Raw genomic sequence first — 24,280 nt, forward strand, 5'->3', positions numbered from 1 at the left:
CAGAACAGTTGAATGGCACACAAAGGCATTTTGTGATCCCCACTAGGCAGAAAAAGAAGCTTTCTGTACCCACACAGAGCTATTCTTAAGGTCAAGGCTGCTCTTGCCACATTTTTAATAATTCTGATGTCAAAATACCCCGTTGTGGCTTCTCTGGCTACCCTCCATGCCCTCCAGGAAGGGCTGCCTGTCTTCTCTTGGTTTCTGGAGGGCTGGTGAAATACGTCCTGTGGGTAATCGTGAGGAGCCCCAATTTTGAAGGACTGAACAAGATAAAAAATTCAATACTATGACTAGTAGCTAGCACGGAGTTCTTTTTAAGTGCCGGGCATTCTGCCAAACATTTCATTTGCATTATCTCATTTAATCCTCAACTACATCCCTAGGAATGAAGTGTGATGAGTATTCCCATTTCACAGGTGTGCAAAATGAGGTTCAGAAAGGTTAAAGAGCTTGCCCAAGATCACCTATTTGCTGAATGAGGGAGCCGGGATTCAAACCCACATCCAACAGTCTCCAGGGGCGAAGCTCTGATAAAGGGGGCTTTATCACAGAGCACTGTCGTCATGAGGCTGACCATTCACGTCCTGCTGCCTGGTAGTTCCCAGTGGGATGTTACAGCCTGCCGCAGCTCAGGCCAAGGACAGCCTGGGCGCTGCCACCCCGGCTGTCTGCTGGGAGGCTCACGGCTCCCGTCGGATCGGGGACTGCCTGACCCAGCCTGACCAAATTAGAGCAGGTAATGGGTGTGACATAATTTGACATGTACATTGTTAATTGAACCCCATGGGAGATGATTTTAAATAGAGACAAATACCATACTGTGAACTATTTGGGTTATGAAGCCCTTATTCTCTGACTCTTGCAGGAAAAAAAAAAAAGAATTGTGTCATGATAAACTGAAAACACCCGAGCTGTTCCAGGGTCAGGACAGCAGCAAGCTAGATGGACCAGGAAAAATTCTTCCCAGGCGTTTCAGGGATTTATGCTCCTTTCCTAGCATTTTACCCCCCAGACACTCCCAAAGCCCACATTCGGGACCACTAAGTCTACCCATCCTCCCCCCGCCCCAGAGACTTTCTAGCCAGGGAGATCCAGAACCCTCACTGCAAAGCCAGCCCTGGTCAGACTGCAAAACAGGCATAGCGTGACATCCCCAGAGGCACCCCCACCCCACTCTCTCTTTCTCAGGTTCACGAACCCCAACCCACCCAGGGGCCTTGTCGAGGGCCCTACATTGGTGCGCTTTATCTGGGCATCACCCTATGCCCAATTGCTAGTCCCTTTCCCTTATCAGTAGAGAGACTTACCTGTCCTATTTCCCAGGACCTCATGCTTGCTTTCTGACTTTCCTAAAGAGTCTGGGTACCCTAAAGATCCTAATGGCTTAATGTGTGCTTATCCTCTCCGGTACCACCTGCCGGCTAGCACCCAAGAAATATCTACTATTGAATCAATGAATGAAAGTTAAGAGTAGTAAAGGTTGTCGGGAAATCCTATGCCTTCCCTCAAACCGATAAGCCTATTAACTGGCTTCCAGGCTAGTAGAAACGTATTTGAGAGCAAGAAATCTTTGCCTTTTTATTTATTATTTATTTATTAAAAAAAATTTTTTTTAAATATTTTATTTATTTATTTGACAGAGAGAGAGAGATAGCGAGAGCAGGAACACAAGCAGGGGGAGTGGGAGAGGGAGAAGAAGGCTTCCCGCCGAGCAGGGAGCCCGATGCGGGGCTTGATCACAGGGCCCCGGGATCATGACCTGAGCCGAAGGCAGACACTTAACGACTGAGCCACCCAGGCGCCCCAAGAAACCTTTGCCTTTTTAAAAACTCCTTTAAATGACACTCCTTTAATAACACTTGCTGGTGAGGATGGCCAGGAGAGGTACAGGACACATGGTGGCCTCCCCACACACTTTCCCTTTTTTTTCTCCCTCCCAGTAAGGTCCCATACCTCCCCAACCATGCTGTTTGGAGGAAAAACCTTGTTACAAGTCTCTGAGTGGACCATCTGGTGGGTTCCTTTGTCATATATAACCTAGCCACAGTGACTGGTTTGGGGACCCGGTCCAGATACAAGAAGACTTTGCCAAGAGCTTCAGGGAACTTGTGGTCATTAGGTGAGACTGATGTCTTCACTGACATCCTTATCTGAAGCCTACGTGACCTCTGGACTTCTTAATTACATGAGAGAATAAAGCCTATTTTTATTTAAGCCAAATAAATACATAACACAGTAATACATAACCCCTTTGTTACTTTTTATGACTGAACTCAGAGAGTCAGACTATTTTGTCATTTTAAATCACCTTTGTCTTACAGCCTACTTAACTTAAATATACCAAAAACCAAACAAATAAAAACCCTAATTTTTCACTCTTCAAAGGCTTCTCAAGATTGCTAGGCTTGTGATGTCCCAGGTGAATGAAGAGATAACAGTGGTTTCAACAAGATAGAAGCTTATTTCTCTCTCACGTAAAAGAAGGCTGAAATCTGGCTGGTATGGGAGCTATAGTGTCATCAAGGTTCCAGGTTCTCTCTCTCTTTTTGTTCTGCCATTCTTAGCATATGGCTTCCATCTTCACATTCACTTCATGGTCCAGTGTAGCAGCCGGAGCACCAGCCATCACACTGATCTTCCTATTCCAGGAAGGCACGGGGGGAAGGGAGAAGGGGGAAAAAATGAGTATGTCAGTAGAGTAGCACCTCTTAAAGAATCTTCACAGAAGACCCACACGACAGTTTAGGCTTATGCCTCAATGGCCATGGCAGCTGTAAATGTGGCAGATGAATGTATCATTCAGCAGGGCACATTGCCCCCGAGATTAAAATCTGCATTGCGTTACTAAGGAAAAAGGTGAGAGTAGATACTGGGTTGGCAACGAGCAGTTTCTGCCCCACCTCACTGAAACAAGCCCGGCTTTTGTGTTCAATCCTGCAGCTTGGTGCCCACTCCTCCAAGGAAGCCCCCTGGTTCAAGCTGCAATAAGTCTTTCCACAGGCCCTTAACAACCCCAGCTGGTTCCCCAGCCCACCCCCACCCAGGACCCTCTGACCAGCATCTTCTGATTTATCCAGTTAAGAAGCATTCATGGAGCACCTACTGTCTACCACATTAGTCTTTCATCAGAATCTTGGCTTCAGTTGAACTCACAGCACACTTGGACTTCTCCGTTGTGCACCGGTCAGACCCCACTCACCCCTACCCTACTTCATTCACCAGTCTTGCCCTAGAGCTGTGTTCTCTCCAACACAAGCCTGCTCTCCAGTCATTGGTCTCTGACATCTGGCCAGCATTAGTGCGCTCAGTCCTGTGGCTGAGGGTGTTGTGGGCCCAGGGCAACGAGGGCTGTGGTCAGTAATAGCAGCTCAGTCCAAGCTGGGGCTCTCTGAATCCTCATGGACAACAGGGTATGATTTTGCCTGGGGACAGGTGACTGAGTGAGGCCAGGGCAATGATTTTCAGTTCCCCCAAAGCCCTCTGGTTCCATATGGTACATTTCAGGCCCCATCGACAGCATTGTGGGCCTCTGTTCACAATGAACGGCACAAACAAGGTGAAGGCAAGTAGTCATAATGAAGTGAATTACTGTCTTGCTAGACCAAAACATCTGCTCCTTCCTACCTCACCTGCACAAAAGTAGAAAAAAATCAGGAAAAAAAAAATCAATGTCTGATATTGCTAACAAAATGTGTTGCCTCGAGTCCTCATATAAAGAATACCTTTCAGAAGTATCTAGTTCTTTCACTTGAATTTTACCCTTTTGATTTTAATTATAAACTGAAAGCTATTGTAACTCAAAATCTTACATTCTATTATGCTTTTTCACATAGAAACATCATTAGGCAGATGTGAACAATTATCCCCCATTGGATTTTTTTTTTTTTTTGAGTTAAAGTCTTCAGAGGAACAGCTAAATTGTGCTTTGAATCACTGGTTTAAAACTAAACCTAGGAGCGGATCCCAGCTGACAATAAGGGAGGAGGAGCCCGGGAGGCAGTGAAGGAGGAGGGGGGCAGAGACGGGGATGAGGATGGGTCCACTGGTGCCCCGAGGAACAGCCTCTGTCCCCACGGGTGACCCACTGTCGCCCAACCCCACCCTGCCCTCGCCAAGCTGCTCTGTGGTGCCCCTTGAAATATTGACTTGAAGTTGGATTATATTGAAAAGCTCCTGACCACTCTCTTTCATTAGCAAAAACTTGTGGTTGAGACCCAGCTGATAAGCCCGCCTCAGTTAACCCATCAGATCTCTCAAAGCCATAAAAGACCCTTTCAAGTTCATTTTGACCCACTATTTGCCTACCCCTTATGAAGGATGAAAGCATCAAACCAAATCAACATTGCTGCTGATACAGGAATCTTGGAGGCAGAAAATTTAAAATTTGAACATCTGTGAGTATTCTAATAGGACCACAAAGGGTTTTGTTTGTTTTGTTTTAAGGTGTTCAGAACCCTGTGGCAATTCCATTCAGCCTTCAGACCCAAAGCCTTTGTCGTCACTCCTGGGGAAAGCCCAGGCATGCTTGTATGGTCGGTGATTTTTCCTTACCGATCTGAGTATGAGTGCCCAGATTCCTCCAGCAGAGAAGGGCCTGAATTCGGGGCTGAGGTGCCAGGAAAGTTAGGCCTGCGGCGGGGCTGACCAAGCTGCCTTTGGTGTGGTGAGTGCTGCAGTCTGCAGTGTTTCCTCTGTGAGAAGGAGCATCATTGGCGGGAGAAGCCCTGGGACAATAGGACTCCAGCCCGGCTGCACCCCTTAGCCGCCCCAGCAAGGGCCCCAGGGGGCATTCACCAGGGCCAGGTGCGAGGCAGAGGGCACCCAGGTATGAGGCAGAGGGCGCCAGAAGGGGCCAGACCTGTAAAATCAACTTGTGCCCGGGGTGCCAGAGAGGACTCACCTGGGGGGTAGCAAAGGGAGACAGCCCCTTGCTGTGTACCACATCACTAAGGTCCGGGGGTTACTGAAGGAAGAAGAGCAGGATGAGACCAGGAGGAAGAAGATGACTGGGAAAGTTGTGAGTTTCCTCCAAGCGGAGAGAAAGGAAGACACATTCCAGTGGCCAGTGAAGGGGACTATTAGGAAATTGGACTGCAAACCCAGTCAGCCCTGGAAGGTGGTTTCCATTTTCAGAAATACTGCTGATGGAAAGTCTCACACCTCAACCACACTTTCTTTTATGGCCGGGAAGCCTTCAAAACCTCCCCTGCCCGGGAGCCCTGCACCGTGAGGGTATGGGCAGTGCACAACCTGGGCCACAGAGCAGGAGTAACAGATGTGGAGGGGCTCCCGGGGGCTACGGTGAGTCCCAGCCAGACAGCACAGCTGCTGCTGAAGGGCCTGGCCACCTCAGACCTCGCCATCCTTGGAACTCATGCAGATGGGCTGCATCATGACCCCTTCAAGTGCCTTGGGGACGCCTCTGAAGCGTATGTGAAGCCCTCTCCCAAGGAGCTCACGGCTGCCCTGCCCGCTGTGGCCTGGATGTCCCCTGGTCCACGCCGGGCACTGCTGTTGTCATTTTCCAGGACACTGAGCACACTCATCTGCTGGGCTCTGAGCAGCCCTCGAGGTGCCAGAAAAGCTCGTCCAGCACCTGTTCTGGAAGCGGGGTGGCTTCTCTGAAGCCTTCAGTTCCATTCACTACAAGGGAACGAGGACTTACCACTTCCCACGGAATCCCCCGGGCTTCGGCAGGCTTTGCGCCCGCGATCATTCTCCCCGGCACCCTGGACCCTCCTCCTGGGGCCTCGGCTGTGGGGCTGCGTGTAAGCGCTGCGTGAATCTTAGCAAAGGAGTACTTCATGAAGTCAAGGCCGCTGCAGGTACTCCCACCGGCAGGACAACTGAGTTTATACCCACAAGGCCTGTTGGGAGAAAGGCAAGGAAGCCAGCCGAGTGCCCAGGACATTGGCTTCCACCCACTCCCACTGGATGGGTCTCAAAAAAATGTGCCTGGGGTCTGGGTATGTGATTGAATGTCCTAACTGTGATGCGGCCTATCATAGCCAGCAATCCTGGTTTGGGACCCAAGATCCTGAGGATAGCTGGGTGCAGACAGAGACTGCGCCCACGTGGCCTGCAGTGATGGATTTCTGAAGGTCAACGACAGCACTGCCTAGCGCCTCTTGCACGGGATGAACTTCACGGCTCAGTCGGTGTCTGAGCTTAGCCATGGGCCCACCGGCGCTGTGACTTTCTGGCTGATGGACCAGCTCGCCTGTGCCTTCTGGAGCTGCACCAGGTAAGCTCCATCCTTCAGAGATAGTGACCCCCGGCACCACTGCCGGGCCCGTGGGGAGGGCTTCTGTGGCGGCTGTTCATTCAAGACCCAGTCGGTGCCTGAGCGGGTGTGTGACCACCTGCTCCGAAGCCAGTGAGAAGTTACTGAGGCACAGGTGGACAGTGAAGGCAGGACCCCTGGGAGATGGGCGAGGATGTGCAGAATGCAGGGTGGTGGGGGGATGCACGGTGACAGCCACTGATGTACCACTAGGTGTAGTGAAGGGTGCGGCCGGGCTGGCATGGCTGGGTGCTGATTAGGAGATTCCTGCTGGAAGGAGTTCAGCAACAAGCTTTCCTGCAGACAGGGCTTCTGTGATGAGCACTCTCACGACCTCCAGGCTGTCCCTTCTGGAGACTAAGACCAGACTGTCTGAGTCTGATTCAACTGCAGATAAAACCCAGTGACCTTAGGGTGCCTGGGTGGCTCAGTCAGTTAAGCGTCTGCCTTCAGCTCAGGTCATGATCCCAGGGACCTGGCATAGAGCCCCGAGTTGGGCTCCCTGCTCAGCGGGGAGTCTGCTTCTCTCTCTGCCTGCCGCTCCCCCTGCTTGTGCTCTCTCTCTCACTCTGTCTCTCTCAAATAAATAAACAAAATCTTTAACAACAACAACAAAAAGCCCAGTGACCTTGAACCTCAGCTCCCTCTTTGAGTCCTTCACAATTCCTTAGGTTCTCAGAGTTAGTTAGAAATCTCGTCGAGGTAGGCCCTCCTTCCAGTCACCTCTTGTGCCGTGTGTCCTCCGCTCATCCTGGGGCCCCTTTCCCATGGTGGCGGGGGGGGGCAGATGACAAGCCAGGGAGTGCCTGGTGGCAGGCTCGAAGGCATGAAGTTCTCAGGGCAGGGAAGGGAACAGTTCTAGCAAAGGGGAATGAACTTGAATCTGTTGCATTTATTTCAGTAAAAATAATATATATGTATGTATATCACGTACGGTATCACGTACAGAAGCTACCGGCTGTGAAGACTTCTCATAGTCTGTCCCCAGCACAAGGATAAGGTGGCAGCAGCAGCAGGACTGACCCACAAAGCTGAGCCAGGTCCAGAGCCACTGGTTCTAGTCACGTCTGCCTTCTAAGCCTCTCCTCCCCTTGCCTTCTCCCTCATGCCTCACAGCTCCTTGGGGAGGTGAGCGTCCCAGGCCCTTCCTGCTTGGAATAGCCTGAAGCAAATCTACCGGGGTGGCACAGAGTTAGATCCCAACTCCTGGCCTCAGCCCATTTCAGTCAGAGACCCCCCACTAGAGTGGATGGAGAGTGAGGGATAGGGTCCTCAGTCCTGAGAAGTCATCATGCGGGTGACGTGATGCCCCCGTACCTGGGGAGAGCACGGAAGGAAACAGGCCCTCCCTGGCAGTGTGTCCTGCTTGTGGATGCTTCTGTCTGCGTGTCCACTCAGCTGTCCCAAAGGCCGCACCCTGCCCCCAAGCAGAGCACCTGCTCCGCTCCCCCCTCCAACCCTGGCAAGCGCACCATCTGCTTCTGAGTACGGCGCTAGAATTTTTATTGCTTCTTTTGAAGTGTGTTAATTCTTGGTTCCCAGATCATGAGAAATCCTCCAGGGAAGCAGAGCACAGAATGGACTGTTAGTTGTCTTTTTTTTTTTTTTTTTTTAAGTATATACAAATATTTCAACAGACTGTTGTGCTGAAATCCTGTCACCATGGGGATTTTATCTTCAATGCGCGAAAATGACAAATTAAAAGCGACATAGTTCTTGGCTGCACTAGCAGGTGGGTGGAGCTTCAGGGAGGTACGTGGCAGTCCTGCGGGGGTCAGTGTGACATGAGTCCTGGAATGTGTTGGTTCTTCTCACTGCTCCCTTCCTGCCTGCTGTGGACCAGTGAGTGACTGAGGCTGTACTCTAGCCCTGTGTGTTATTAAATTCACCATTATAAAGGAATCTTCCTGTTGAAAAAAAAAAAAAGTCTATTATATTGTAGGTTTAACCAAGAAGGCTTGACTTTGGATTGAGAAAGTTTGTTAACTGGGCACCTGGGTGGCTCAGTCAGTTGACTGCCTCACTCTTGATTTCAGCTCAGGTCATGATCTCAGAGTCATGGGGTCCAGCCCCCGGGTTGAGCCCCAGGTCAGGCTCCGCGCTCAGCAGGGAGTCTGCTTCTCTCCCTCTCCCTTTGCCTGCCTGTCCCCCTGCTCACGCACGCAAGCTCTCTCTCTCAAATAAATAAATCTTTAGTTAAGAAACTTTCTTATTTTTTTTAATCTAGTCATCCCTTTTATTGAAACTATCTATATATTTTTAAACCCAATGATTGTGATAATGCATGCTTTAGGGCTAGAGGTGTTTGTCCTCTTGACGACCAAAGATAACGGTGAATGGTCTGAGGTCTCAGAGGCTCTGCTACTGTATTGAGAGACAGGTAAAGAAATCCCAGAGGCAGATGTCGGCATATGTCCTCTCTGCTTTTTAATTTCCAACCACAGACAGTGACATCACAGTTACAGACATTTCCCCTATATTATTTGGATTAGACAGAGCTTTACTCTTCAGGGAAAACAGGCAGCTTAATTTAAAAAGAGGTGCATTTTGCTGATAAGCCAGCCAGTCCTGGGCGTCCCGCACTGTCAGTAAGGACAGGATCACTGCAGAAAAACAAAGAGTGGGAATGACTCTACCAGCTCCTCCCCCCACCCCCAGGAGCACACAATCTCCGGTACCCAAGCACATCAGGGGAACTGGTGGGCTGTCAGGGGACGTGTTTTTGGAGTCAGAGGAGATACGCTAAGGAGGGCAGACACGGAAACAGACAAGACTTACCTCAGGAAGGTCACTGGCAGGAGAGTTTACCCAGGAAAGACATTCTCCTCTGTCTTTGGGTAGAAGACCAGTGGGGCCTGGCAGCCCTACAGCCCGGGCTTCCTTCCAGGGCTGCAGCACTCCTACCTACAGGCAGTTGAGCAAGGTGACCCTGGCCGCCGAGGAACCCTGGACAGGCCTCTGAGGCTGGGGAGCTTGACCCATACCTCACTGAGGAGAAACTGCACTGTCCTCGGAGACACTGTGCTTGCCTTGACTTGAAGAGCCTCCCTCTGTTTTCCCCTCCAGTATATCACCGCCTGATGGCCTCTCTCCTCCCCGCTGTAGCGTCTTGCTTAGAGGACCCTGAGCCCGGAAGCTGGGGGGTCTATAATTTTATAATGTGTGATGTTGGGTAAGTCACTTCTCTGTGCCTCGGCTGCCGCAACTGTAGAATGGATATTATCCTCACATTGACCTGATAGGACTGTTAATGAGCAGTCAGCGAAATCCTCTCGAAGAACATTCCCTGGCTCCTCGTCAGAGCTCCATGAAGGCTAGCTATTGCTACGAGAAATAGGGGAACTTCTTCCGTTATGTTTTCTCCCTGGATTTCCACTTCAATGAGGCACACGTTGGCCTTTCTCCAAACACAGAACAAAGACGGTCAGAAAGTGAAATGTCTCACCTGGCCTCGGAATCCCTTAGTTCTCAGTGTCCCTGAGGTATCAAAAGAGGTCTGCGTGCGTGCATGCGTCTGTGTGCGAGGCTTCTTTGAGTTACACAAAGTCACTGCTGACTTGGTGAAGTTTTAATGTCACGACGAAGGGCCAAATCGCGTTTGCTCAACTGGTAGTGCTCAGGCTTCGGGAACGTGTGGGTAAAATGTAACTAACGTTATCTTGGTTCAAATTCCTTTTTCGTGACTGACTGCTGTCTCAGTGAACCTTTGCAGGGTTTCTGTTTGTTTTTTTCTTAGTTACAGCAGAGAGTAAAATAAGCGCATCCAGATCTTCTCACGTGGAGATAAACTGATGCCAAATTAGGTCTGTGGAGGCCTCATTTTGGCTTCTCTGGTCACCGTGCTGGACATATTTTCATGCACGTTGAAGACAGTCCATTAGTTCTTGGCAAAGAGAATTAAGTTTCAAAGCTGCTCTTTCTAACAAGCCTCCCCTTTCTCATGCACGAAACCTTGCTGAAGGGAGGGGCGGCCCCCTATTTATGGAGAGAAAGGGCAAACTCCATCTGCGATTGTCCTCCCATAGCCCTGAGATCCATCACCTCCACGATACCCCTGGACTCTGATTTGGGCTCAATCTTTAAGGCCCCAGTGCACTGCCCCAGATTAAAACATCGCCCTCCCTTTCAGGGGAGAAGCATTTCTATTTCAAAATCATATAGTACGAGCTTTGAAAAGTAGTTTACAAACTTCTTTGCCTCTGGGGAAGACATGTCCATTCACATTCGAAATGTTCCCTCCATGCCTCCTGTGCATTGACCGGGGTTCTGAACTTGAACAATGCAGCTGAAGAGGAAACAAAGAAGTTTCGCCTCTATCTGTTACAGTGAAAATACAAGCCACAGTGATGTGGAGCAGACCTGGATTCTCCCTGGAATCCTTAGACTGGTTCCTGGGAGAAAAATCCAATAGATTTCTGTGATGGTACCTAACCACCACCAGGACTGTGGACTCCTTGACCTAAATGTGCTCTGAGCAAAGCCTCCTTCCCTAAGGGAGTGAGCACTGTCGTGAAAGGTGCTGAGGTGCTAAGGATCAATTTCACTGGCAACCAGCATTTTGGAGCATGGTTACCATGGTAACATTGTCAGCCCCAAATGACTGTCATGAGGTGAAAATATCCTCTTAAAATAAATGAAACCAGAAAAAGTATATTTATAAACCTCTTACCAAACACCTATCCGTTCACAAAGTAGAATGTGTTCTTTAAGCAAGAGACACTCAAAGATTGGGGGAAATTTCATGACATAAACATTTTCTTAAATTAAACGAACTTTTACTCTCACCCTCCACAAAATGGCTTGTCAAAATAAAAAAATACAGATTTTTTTTTTAATGGGAAGAATTCTAAGGAATTATGGGCTTGTACACTTAGATCTAATATTACACAATTGTGACATTAAAATTCTGCATTAAACTACCAATAGCTTATTTGAGATTTGTAAAATGGTGGTTGACTGGAAGTTTTCTTATGTCTTGGTTTTATAAATTATTTCTGGCAGGATCAGTAAATACAGTGTCATAAGATCTGTTAAGCAATGGGGAAAAGACATTGGCCAGGCAGATAAAAACACCTGGGCACAGTTTTTGCCTTGCTCTTGTGAAGCTCCACCCCTCGCCTGCCTTTTCTTACTAATAAAACCACAATTTTATTTAGAGCAGCAATGTGCCCAACCCCAAATACTCAATTTCATAGCCTCCCTTGCAGGTGGAAGTGGCCATATGATATAGTTCCAGCCAGTAATATACAGGCAGATGTCCCGAGGAGGGTATGGTTGGGAGACAATTCTCCATGGTCTCACATTTCTGCATATTTTTCAAGCAGTGGGCCCTGACTCTCTTTTGTTTCAGACTATCTTCTCAAGCATCTTTGAAAGGCATACAACCTTGGAAAATAGACATACTGTCTCTCCAGAGTAACGGGAAGGCTTGCTTGGAACCTGGGAAGACAGAAATAATGCTTCACTCCAAAGCAAAGGACAGGCCTGCCTCCTGTTATTCTGTAAGATTTGGGGTCCCTAAGCGCAGTGTTCCTCTTCTGTAAGGCAACCCACTGTGTGTGTAAGTATTCCTGAGGGTCTATCTGGATTTCCAGATGAAGATAGGAAAAAGCTCTTGGCCCCTTTGCCCTTCTCCTTTTTTCCTGCCTCGAGGTGCAGCAACCATTTTGGGATCATATGGTCATGAAGCATGAAGACAAAGGTGTACATCTAAAGATGGCAGAGCAGATGGGGCACCTGGGTGGCTCAGTCAGTTAAGCGTCTACCTTCAGCTCAGGTCATTACCTCGGGGTCCTGGGATCAAGCCCTGCATTGCCCTCCCCACTTGGCGGGGAGTCTTCTTCTCCCTCTTCCTCTGCCCCTGCTCGTGTTTGCGCTCTCTAAATAAATAAATAAAATCTAAAATAAATAAGTAAATAAATAAATAAGGCAGAGCAGAAAGACAAAGAAACTGGGTCCCTGATAGTTACTGTGCTAGCCCTGGGTTGCATAATTTCAGACTTTTTGTTAATATGAGATACATGAGCTCTACTTGTTCAAGTCAATGTTAATTTTCTTTCCCCATGCAAGCACATCCCTAGAGCTTGTGTCGAACGTAGTAACATAGTAATTACATAATGGCAGTTGTGTCCAGCATGTGCACCTAAGGGCTCTAGCATGTTACTACCTTCCTTTTTTCTTGGTCTTGATTCTACCTCTTTGCATATTAACATTATTATATGTTATCTCTTAAAAGCTAACTCAAATCCTTTTAGGAAAGCCATGTATAAAATCAATCTAATAAGTACAGTTTGGTCCTGGGACAAATTTATCCCAAAACTTTTACAGGTTATCCCTTAAGTTATTAGTCAAGAAGGCAATAAAAACAATAGGACTCTTTCTTCAAGCTTCTATCACATGCCACAAGGTCTGTCTTGTCGCCTGTGTGTATCCAGCACCCAGTACCACAGCTGGCTCATACTAGGCCCTCAAGTATTTCTTGACCAAGTGTTCACGAATGCTCTCTTTGTCAAATGTGTTGGCCCAGAGAAAATTAAGATTTAACACGTATTTCAACACATTGGATCAATCATGTGACTATAATAAGTGTTTTGAGAAAATACCACAGCTCAGCTTCAAAGAAACAACGTCTTATCTTTGTCCCTAATGACTACAAAATGCTGCATAACAATGGAATTAAAAGAATCAACTCAAGCTCAAAGGTTGGTTTAATAAGATACCAGAAACGATAATAATTGTCATCAGACATTAAAATACCTGATGTCATCTACAAAAATTATTTTTGAAAGATTGGATAAAATTTGAAACTTGTACCAAGAATAAAAATTAACTAATATACAAGTTGAAAATATAGGAGGGCAATTTAGAAATTTACCAAAATAGGATAAACAAAAAGAGACTGTGCCCAATAAGATGAATTACAAACAGTAATTATTTAGTATTATTTTTGATACATTTTATGATTCACAGTTTGCCTTTAAAACCTAAACTACGTGAAATTACCTATAATGTGTGTCTTTGGTACAATTTCTGTTTAAAAATTTGTCAAAACCACAATGAAATACCATTTTACACCCATTAGCATCTATTTTTGTTTGTTTGTTTGTTTGTTTTTTAAGGAGAATAGCAAGTGTTGGTGAGGATGGAGAGAAACTGGCACCGTTGTGTGCTGCTGATGGGACAGGAAAATGGTGCAGCCTGATGGAAAACAGCTTGTGGATCCTCAGAAGTTAGACATAGAATCACCATAGGATTCAGCAACTCCACTCCCAGGCAGATACTCAAAGAATTGAAAAGAAGGGCTGAACAAGATGCCTGTACCCCCACTGTTCATAGCAGCATTATTCACAGTAGCCAAAGGTGGAAACAACCCAACTACCCATCAGTATGTGAAGGGATAGGCCAAATGTTGTACATACGCTAGAATACCATTCAGCCATAAAGAGGAAGGAAATTCGGATGCACCCCACAACATGAATGAACCTTGAAAACATTGTGCTAAGTGAAATACAACAAATATTGCATTATTTTTGTCTAAAGAAATAAATATTGTATTACTGCATTTATACAGGTCTTACCTAGAGCAGGCAAATTCATAGAGACGGAAAGTAGAATGACGGTTGCCATGGACTGGGAGGATGGGGGATGGAAAGTTACTGTTTATTGGGTACACAGTTTCTGTTTGGGATGATGAAAAAGTTCTGGAAATAGATAGTGGTGATGGTTGCACAACATTGTGAATGTAATTGTAATTAATGCCACTGAATTGAACATTTAAACATGGTTATAATGGTAATTTTTTTTTAAAGATTTTATTTATTTATTTGAGACAGAGAGAATGAGAGAGAGAGAGCACATGAGAGGGGGGAGGGTCAGAGGCAGAAGCAGGCTCCCCACCGAGCAGGGAGCCCGATGTGGGACTCCATCCAGGGACTCCAGGATCATGACCTGAGCCGAAGGCAGTCGCTCAACCAACTGAGCCACCCAGGCACCCTAATGGTAATTTTTATGTTGTGTATATTTTACCAAATGAAAAAAAACCGACGAAACAGATTAAATCAAAAAAGGTGGGGTTGGTTTGTTTTAGGAAGAGCAAATAGAACAGACTTTAAATTTTTGCGGGTTTTGTTTTGTTTGTCTTTGCCTTCTCTAAGCCCTGCCGGCCGATGCTACGAAGCAGACTGAGATGTCCCTACAACATTGCCAAAGCCTTTCAAGTTGTGGGCTTGAGTGGTCACGTGCCTCAGAAGGTCTTACGTCATTTGGAAAGATTTCCAGTTCTGCAATTTTATTCCAATTCTTTAACTCTCAGGAGTGCGTATCATCAGAGCTCTCTTACCCCCTACCCTCCAGGCAGATGCTGGGCCAGAATTTGTTTGTGAAAATATTATTTTAGGATTCCTTCCACTCCTATCATCTGCTTATTTTCCTTCCTGCATATTTCATAATATAGCACAGAGATTTCTGATTCAGCAGTTAAAATAGTCTGTGCATTCGTTATCACTTCCTTGTGACCCACTTTATACACAATTACTCATGCTGGCATTGAAAGTTCAGGTTTCAAAAAAACCTGACTGAAGTATGCATCTGTGGGAATAATTAAAAAAAAATAAAAAATAAAAAAAGGAGGGGAAAAGATGTTGACTGAATATCTGTTGGTAGTCCTCAAAGGACCCCAAGAGTGGGCCTCCCAAATCAGCCCTGAGATCTCCTATCTCTTCGACTCTCCTGCAGAAGTTCTCACATACACCCTCTTCCTTTATTCCCCGCCCTTAATCCCACCTTTTCCACCTCCTTTATTCTCCTTTCCTTCCTAAGAAATTCACCGCTGCATCGAATTCACCACTTCCATCTGCTGTACATCCCCGCGCTAAAGACACAGGGAACACAAGGGTGATGCGACAGAGCCCCTGCTCTGCAGGGACGTAAATGCCAGAGTAGTTCTTCTCTCACTTGAGCATGCTACCTGCACCGCTAAATGCTTGTGAGATGCAGAGTCCTGGGCACCCCCCCCCCGCACCACTACCAGAGAATCTGATTTAATTGGTCTGCCTCACAGCTTCCCAGAGGATTCTGATTGGGATCGTAAGAACACATTTTTAGAACCACTGTGATGAGTTGGAAGGCAGTGGAAATCTCTTCTAGGCTATTCTGACGTAGAACAGAGAAAGGAGAAACAGAATTGGTCAGAGGAAGCAAGGGAAGACTTCGTCGGAAGAGGAGCTTTCAAAGAGCTGCAACTAGACAGGGGGGAGGCATAGCAGGCCCTGTCACCTGCGGCCCACCCCCACCAGCTGTGAAGGTGAGTGCAAGACATGGGATCCTAGTCCTCCCACCACCCAGGGCCTTTGGAACATTTGGGGAGGATGGGAGACCCTGGGACAAGAGGATACACTCATCTCTGAGAGTATCCAGGTGGATGATGCCTTTTCCTGGGGTGCCCTCCCTGACACTGAGCCCCAGCTCCAAACCAGCTGGCTAGCAGAGAGCCCTGGACAAAGTCCTTCACCTCTCCAGCCTCAGGTAAGGGGTGGTGTTACCTACTTTGCAGGCTTGGTGCAGGACTTAAATGAACCAATGTGTGTAAAACTCCTGGTACACAATTAAAACTCAATACACCATAGCTAATGCTAGTCTTATTATTCTAGATTTTTCTTTAGGATAAATTCCTAGAAGTGGGTTACCGGACAAGGAGAGGGTTATTAAGAGGTAGACATAGAAATCATGTATGTGAACTTCTGAGTTTCATAAAAGTGTCTCAATTTGACTGCTAGAGAGAGATAAGGATGTTCATTCACATTTACAACACTAGGTGCTTGGGAGGATACATACCAAGATAGTAGCAGTAGTCCTCTCTGGATGGGAGGGACAAAGGGTGTTCTCTACGTTCTTTTTGCTACACTGATAAATGGCATCCACTATCTTCCTCCTCCTCCTCCTCTTCTTCCTCCTGCTCCCTTCCTCCCATAACACACACACACACACCCCAGTTTGTTCCAAAGCCTGGAAATCTCTTTAAATTAACACCCCCTACCAACCCCCTCCCAACTCCACCCAGGGGACTCCTATCAAAATGCAAATATATTCCCTGGGAAAAGTACCACATTGAACCCACTAGCACACCCCTTCCCCAGGTTATTGATCCAATCAGCTGGCTGTTAACACCTGGCCTAGAATAAGGACAGATGGAAGGTCTGGGGCAGGCCTAAAGGACAAGCCCAAGGGCGCCTGGGTGGCTCAGTTGGTTAAGTGACTGCCTTCGGCTCAGGTCATGATCCTGGAGTCCCGGGATCGAGTCCCGCATCGGGCTCCCTGCTCGGCGGGGAGTCTGCTTCTCCCTCTGACCCTCCTCCCTCTCATGCTCTCTGTCTCTCATTCTCTCTCTCTCAAATAAATAAATAAAATATTTAAAAAAAAAAAGAAAGGACAAGCCCAGAATAAGAGTGGTGGCAGTGAAGGTCCCGAGGGCTGGAAGGCACATCAAAAATCATCAGATGCTCAAGATAAGGAAACCAAAATCCAAAGCAGTGGGCAGGTTTCCAGAAGATTCCTTTAAAGGGAGCGGCCACCCTGCTGTCTGAGGTGCTTCTAGTCAGTCTGGAGGCAGAGGAACGAGCTGAAAGACCTTTGGCTATCCCCTGCACAGTTCAATAAAAGACCAGTGATGGGGTGAAAACGAAGATCCTGAGAGTGGAGATTGCTTATTGCACATGCCTCCTCTTCTTGGCATATATTTTATATCAGAAGGTTACAGTTTGTACAGGTAAAAGCAATCCTAAGCAATCCTAAGTTCTCAGAGTAGATGCGCCGCAATGGTTTGGAATGATTCCTTTCTCAACTATCTTATTCTGTAGCTGGATCACTTTGACTATAGGGTTGGTTTTAGGAAACCAAAACCCTCTACCATTCCTACATATACATTGAAATCTACCTTTTTAGAGAAATGCTTTGAGAGACTAGTATTTCTGAAGGACAGCTTTGCTGTTTTGGCTTTTCCCGAATTCTCTTAATCCAATTTGGGGGCAGAAACACTTTTTTTTTTTTTAAGATTTTATTTATTTATTTGACAGAGACACAGAGAGAGAGAGGGAGAACAAGCAGGCGAGTGGGAGAGGAAGAAGCAGGCTCCCCACGGAGCAGGGAGCCCGATGCAGGGCTTGATCCCAGGACCCTGGGAACATGACCTAAGCCGAAGGCAGATGCTTAACAGACTGAGCCACCCAGGGCCCCCAGAAACACTTTTTTCTAGAGCTTTGAGCCATTCCCTGTCCAACCCAGAATGTAAACTTCACATCAGAAACCAAATTTTAAAAAAACAGAGAGATTTCCAAGGTCTGGGTGGAAGAGAGGATGCCCAGGTTGTCAACGAGGAGAGACAAAGGCTGACACTCACTGTCCTGCATTTATGATAACAAAAACTAAAGGGAAATGGGAGGCTGACAGGAAGGGGCCAGCCAGGCTATGAGTCCCTGTTATGTCCACGTCCCCTAAGCTTGCCATCAACCCGAACTGCTCTGACCAGCTTCCGCATGTTCTGTTACTGCCAACGAACCCACCAGGAAGGAAATGTTATATCCCTTCTTCGAAAGAGGAAGGGGTTGAGAGGAGAAACATCCCATCAAGTGTTGGCTACTCAGGCCTGTGAGGTTTCCACAGAGACCAGTGTTTAGAAATTCAAATCAAAGGCGCCGTGGTGGCCGTATGAGAGGACTTCCTGAAGGCCTGTCTGGAGATTAGGGAAGGGGGAGGCCATCAGCTGGGAAAGGTCTGGCACACACAGAAGAGTGGGCACCCCCGGTGGCCAAGGAAGCTGACAGAAGCCAAGGTACCCCTGGGTCTCCAAGCTGTACTCCGCAGCCCTCATCTTCTCATTTTCTGTCGTTCTCCACAGAATGGGCCCTCCAGGAGAAAGCTGCCATCTGATCTGGGAGACTGAGGCCTGTACTTCAGAGGAGGCTCCCACAACTGGGGTCTTACCGGGCTCTGTGGGGTTGCTGGGCCTTCTGTTCCCTGGATAAGGGCCTCATCTGGCTGTGGAGGGAGCCTTCCTCTTGTGCCTTTTAATAATTCTGGAGAGAAAGGAAAGCAAGCCCCCAGGCAGGCAGGCAAATGTGGACAGAGAATAGAGACTGGACTAGGTGGGAGCAGGGAGGGACGGGCCACCACAGGGGGAGGCCAGAAGGGGGAACTCAGAGCGGGGGTGGTGGGGGTGGTGGTAGTGGGTGGTGGGTGGTGTTTCTTCTGCTTACCAGAAGAGCTTGCAAGTGGGTGTCTACAGAGCTGCGGACAACTAGAGCTTCCCTTTCTGTGGCTAAAGGGATGCTGCATCCAGTCTGTCCTGGGTCCTCTTTTCTGCTCTCCTAACTCACTTTCCCTCAGGGCATCTCACCTACTTCTACAGCTCCAATTTGCATCCTCAAATCCAGCCATAGTGATTTTCCTAACAAGCAAATCTGACTTATTTCAAGCCTCTTTCTAGATCCCCATTCCCATATACCATGTTCAAGACCTAAGCCTGGGATTAGGGGCTCACAATTCTATTCAGAAGTATAGCTTTTTACAAAGTTCCATTATGAACTATTTCAAGCCCACAAAAAGGAAGAAGGACTATAGCAGCACACATGTACGCATCCCCTCACTTTAGAGACAAGTCCTTACCAGAACAACCAAAGCTTCCTGTGGACTCCCACATCCCCCGCCTCTCCCACAGAAGTCACTGCTATCCTGCTTTTGTCATTATGCCTATTATTTCTTTGCAACTTTACTTAACATGGCTTCTTTATTTCCTTATAACTTATTCTTCCTTGTGAGCCTCTTTTGCTGGGTAAATTTTGGGTTTTAGTACAGTCCAGGAAATGCCATGAAGGGCTCATTTAAATATGGAGTCCCTTCAGGCACATTCTCAGGTTCTCTGTTGTCTCTTCTTCCCTTTGTTGCTCTCCAACATGGTGTCCGGGTAATTCACTGGTTGGGAGGGGTGCTGTCTTTTGTGACCTATGACTGGAGATTGAGAGGGTAGAAGACAAAGTGTTTAAAACCATAACATGTCTTCCAGATCCTCACTGGTTTCTGCTATAGGGTGGCTGGGAACTCCTCCTCTGGTCTCTTAGGTTAGCCAGGGCTCAGTCATCCTGCTCAGCTTCCCCTACCATTCTGACTCCAAGGGCTCTCTGCTAGTCTCCCCTCCAGCCTGTGGCCTATGCTGCCCACCCAGCCTTTGCTATGGGCTCGCCTGGTCCTTCACCATTGCAGACTCGAGTCAACTCTCTGACTCTCAACTCAACAATCTCCCATGACATGTGGGAACCTCTGAGTCCTGTCCATGCCACAGGGAAACTGAAGAGGGTTCAGAGAAGCCAAATGCCAACCCTTTCTTGGCCTAATCGCATTTCTTGGTCTGTTTTACTGTGATGGGTCAGGTCAGTCCGAGAGGCATTTTCCTTTCAGATCCCAAATATGAAGCAGGGCATATCCCCCAGGTCTTGGGGTTCGCATCAACCTACTTGACAAGCAGGCAAGTCTGTCCTGCATCTGCACCCTTCTTACTTTTGTGGTAGGTAGTCTCCACAGATGGTCACTGTTAATTCATCTCTCCCTGTATGGGCATGTTGCTCCTCCCGTTAAGAAGTAGAAGCTACTTCCTCTCCCTGACTCAGGATGGGCCTTGTGACTTGCCTTGATCAACCAAGTGCAGTAGAAGTGATGTTCTGGTACTTCTGAGCCTAGATCTTAAAGGCATGGCAGCTTCCTCTTCTTAATTGGAAGCCATTGAACCATGTAAGAGGTCCAACCACTCTGAGATTGTCATGCTATGAGGAAGTATTTAATATATCCCAGCAGAGGCACCAAACATGGGAGTTAGGAAGTTTTCTTGAATGTTCCAACCCCAATAAATATTCCATGAACAGAAGAACCACCCAGCTGAACTCAGCTCAAATTGTAGAATTATGAGAAAGGATAAAATATTATAGTTTTTAGCCACTAAGACTTGGGGCTGGCCTCTTCGGCAGCACTAGCTAAATGAATCACTTCTCCTGCTGCAGGGCTCACCCCTGCCTGCCTTACACTCTATGCTCCAACAGCTCAGACCAGCCTGTGGCTCTCTGCACCGACTAGGCTGTGTCTCACTTCCATGCCTTTAAGCATGAGAGAACCCTTTGCCATTCCATCTAAATACACCCCCCATTTGGGTTCTTTTCCCACCTTTCTCCTCTGCCTGGCTAACTTTTATTCCACTTTTGTCTCATTTTCTTTTTTCCCTAACACCCATGATACCCTCGGCAAATCACTATCACTGCATTAATGACATTACATTGTAATTATTTCTTTACGTATCTGCCTCCCAAACTAGGCTTGACCTATTTAAGGGTGGGTTCTACGTCTTATTCAGCTTTGAGGCATCACTTTATATGGAAATGCAAGTAAGTCCCTTAAACTGCTTTAGTTCAATTTCCCTGTGTCAGGGAGTACATTCAGTTGTCTGTAACAGAAACCCAACCTCACTGAGTTAACCAAATAATGGTTTGTTTGGGTTTTTTTTTTTCATATAACAAGTCTGAAAGTAGGCCTTCCTGGACAGAAACATTGGTTTTGCAATGTCAGAAAATTCTGGTTTCCTTCTATCTTCTTGCTCTACCACCCTCAGAATATGGCTGTCCTCCCCACGGTTCGCGTAGAAGTCACAAATGGCTCTTCCACCACCTGCCTCATACCCATGGTCCAAGCAGGGAGAACAAAGGAACAAGCAGGAAGGGGCTCTGCCCAAATCAGGAAAGCAACACTTTTACAAAAATCCTCAGAAGACTTCGATTCAAAACTCACTGGCCAGAACCATATCACCTGGCTATCCAAAGCCATGGGGCAGAAATGAAAAAGATGTTTGCAAAGTGATAAATATCTGCAGTAATTGCCCGGAGAGCCTGAACTTTAAATGAGAAGCAGTAACTGCTTGGATTCGTCTCTGTAGAAAACATGGAAAGAATGGATGTTGGGTAACCGCTGATAATGTTGGCCTCGTTCTCCTAACCCAGCAAACCAGGGTTAGGACCTACCTCCAAGAGTGGATGAGATTAAGAGAGAATGTGGGCACAATATTGTTCTTAGTACCAAGGACATAGTAAGCACTCAATAAAAATCATTCTCTTTCTTGGATTTGCAGATGCGGCGCTTAACTCAAGCATCCAGCGGTTTTCCCTGAAGGAGCAGAAAATTAGTTGGCTCAAGGCAGTTGTCCTGCTCTCTGCAATTCTTCCACAGTGAATTTGCGTCTGATGATTAACGAGTCTTTTCTCAATAGTCTATTCAACTGTTCATAAATCCAAACAGCATTATCATTATGACTCTTCACTTACAACGTGTGACCCAGAAAAAACAAAGCTTGGAGGAGAGCTACAAAAGGCAGATGATCTGTTTTCATTCCTTTGTGGCAAGAGTGCTGCATATTTCACTTCTGATTCATGGAAAAATATCCAGCACACAGGAGTCGGCTAGATTGGTGAGAAGCCTCAGACCAGGGGGTTTAAGAATACAGTTTCCAATGTCTTCGTTACCGGAATCTAGGAAGCTGACCTGGAAAACGTTAGCAACAGAAAGATTTCTTTTTGCTGGAAACTTGCTCTGTGAATCCGCAATCCTCCTACCCCCACAGGTTGTGTTGGTTTGTTTAAGCAGCTTATTTAAAACTTATGTATTGGTGGAGCGCCTGGGTGGTTCAGTCCATTAAGCATCTGCCTCCGGCTCAGGTCATGATCCCAGAGTCCTGGGATCAAGTCCCACATCGGGCTCCCTGCTCGGCGGGGAGTCTGCTTCTCCCTTTACCCCTCCCCCCTTCTTCTGCGCTCTCGCGCTCTCTCTCTCAAACAAATAAAATATCTTTAAAAAAGAAAAATAGTTCTGTAGTGGTTAGGACTTTTTCCGTTTGCAAGGGAAAAAAACACAAAATGGCTTATTACAAAGTGAATTTATTGGCTTGACTGACTAAAACCTCCAACAGCTGAGTTGCAGGCATGACTGGATCCAGGTGCTCAGGAATCTCTCCATCTCTGGGGTTCTCCTCTGTGGTAACAAAACAGGCCCCTTGCAGCTCCTAAATTACTACCTACCAGTATGACAATCCCAGCAGAAAGATGATGCCTCTTGGGCAATGGTTCTAGAAAAAGCTCCAGAACTGGTCCAACTTGGGTCACACACCCACCCCCGAACCGATCACTGTGGTAAAGAGAATGTGGTTCTCTTATTGGCTAGTCTGGGTCACATGTCTAAGGGAGCGGGTGTAGGGGGCAGGATCAGCCCGATTCAAACCACTTGGGTTGAGAGTGAGAGAGAGAAAGTTGATCCTCCAAAGGATAGCTGGGGTATTCCTGCCAGTAGAACATCATGTGGAGGCCAAAAGCCTCCAAATGTCCTCAACAGATACAGATTCATTTAGCTATTATTGGACATGAATACCGTAATAATACTAGTGACACTCTACCGTCTGTCAAAATCCGACTAGTTTTTCAGGCTCATTTCAAATGTCACCACAAATAAATCTTCTCTAATAAGATTAATTTTCCATCAGCACACTGTTTATTTTTCTCTCATGGTCTGGATCATATCTTGCCCTGGATTATGTTGAGTTACACACCCGTTTGTCTCCTCTCTCGTTTGGAAGAAACTTAAGGCAGAGCCAGAGTGGGGCATGCCGCCCATTCATCCCCCAGAGCCTGAGGATGAAGGCTTCTGTCCTGATGTGACCAGGCCTCAGAATGAAAAGAATGCAGGATGGTGAGAAGGGGAGAAATCACATGACTCCCTCCAGGAAGAAAACGCATCCACAATGCAAAATTGGATCATAGAAGTCAGGCCGGCTTTTCTTTTTTAAGTCCTACTGGAATCGTCTTTCTTTCATACGTGTGGTGAAACCCAGAGTGAAGCTGAAAACAGATTCAACTCCTAAGATGGCAGTCAACTCGGAAATTTCCTGTCCTGAATGAATAGGAGAGAGAGAGAGAGAGAGTTGTGAAGTGCCTTTCTCCCTTCAATAAACAAAAATGCGAATACTCCAGATGCCTTTTACACTCTCCCCAGGGCTAGCAGATTATTAATAAGTTCAGAATCTTGCCACGCTGCTCTTATTTTTACAAGCCGTCTGTTTCCTCTCCTGCCGTTCGTGGCTTCATTCCAGAGACACTCCCCCTGGGGGAGAAGGAGCTGACATACCAAGATCTTTCTAGTGTCACCCTTGCTTGCAGGCACCTGCAGATTCCCCTTGAAGGTTTCCTGTTCCACTCAACAGGTTTTAATTATGTGAACTAATATTTGCTCACTATGTAAACCATGTTTACCCTCGTAAAAGGCCAACTCCAAAGGACTGGGGTTAGGCAAGCCCAGAAAAATCTCAACCCTTATGCAAACGTGCTATTATTTCCCGCCACCTACTACTTCCTTACTGGTGTCATTCCAGGCACTCTGCTTTTTGGACATCTATCTCCCGGTCTTATTTAGAGCAAAACCCTACAAGTTTTTTCTTTTCAATTTCCACCAATCCCGGGACTAAGTTCTCCTCCTACAGATGCCTGTTCTTTCTTTCTTTTTTTAAGATTTTATTTAATTATTTTTGAGAGAGATAGCATGAACGGGGAGGGGGGGGCATTGGGCAGAGGGAGGAGCAGACTCCCCACTAATCAGGGAGCCCGATGCGGGACTAGATCCCAGGACCCCGGGACCATGACCTGAGCTGAAGGCAGACGCTTAACCAACTGAGCCACCCAGGCGCCCTACAGATACCTGATCTTTCTGTGAAGAAATATCCTCTGCTGGCTCCTTAGGAAAGATTAATTGTTAATGACCTTAATAGGGCTGCAATGGTGCTTCCCTTTCTGTGGTTTCTTGGTCATATTTCTGAACCAAAAATTAAAGACTGTCTCAGAAATTCTGAGATGTATTGTTTCTCAATTTTTGTCAAGCATATTGCATGGTTTCTTCCATTGCCAAGTTTCTCCCTAATAATTCTGA

The 24,280-nt window shown here is 47.0% G+C and overlaps 2 long non-coding RNA genes and 1 pseudogene across 2 annotated transcripts; 2 read left to right on the top strand and 1 right to left on the bottom strand.

Annotated features, from left to right (window-relative positions):
- Window positions 1-2,629: 2,629 nt before the first annotated feature.
- LOC102748625 (zinc finger FYVE domain-containing protein 1 pseudogene) lies at window positions 2,630-6,383 on the top strand (annotated as a pseudogene).
- Window positions 6,384-8,200: 1,817 nt separating this feature from the next.
- LOC102743778 (uncharacterized) lies at window positions 8,201-10,859 on the bottom strand. Its single transcript, XR_433964.3, has 3 exons — window positions 9,732-10,859; window positions 9,065-9,190; window positions 8,201-8,889 (listed from the first exon to the last, which is right to left on the bottom strand). It is a non-coding gene; the product is annotated as an uncharacterized LOC102743778 (long non-coding RNA).
- Window positions 10,860-14,108: 3,249 nt separating this feature from the next.
- LOC145723443 (uncharacterized) lies at window positions 14,109-21,735 on the top strand. Its single transcript, XR_014148500.1, has 2 exons — window positions 14,109-15,587; window positions 21,444-21,735. It is a non-coding gene; the product is annotated as an uncharacterized LOC145723443 (long non-coding RNA).
- Window positions 21,736-24,280: the final 2,545 nt, after the last annotated feature.

Source organism: Leptonychotes weddellii, chromosome 9, assembly GCF_054177405.1.
Source record: "Leptonychotes weddellii isolate Sample4059 chromosome 9, ASM5417740v2, whole genome shotgun sequence".
NCBI classification, from domain to species: domain Eukaryota; kingdom Metazoa; phylum Chordata; class Mammalia; order Carnivora; family Phocidae; genus Leptonychotes; species Leptonychotes weddellii.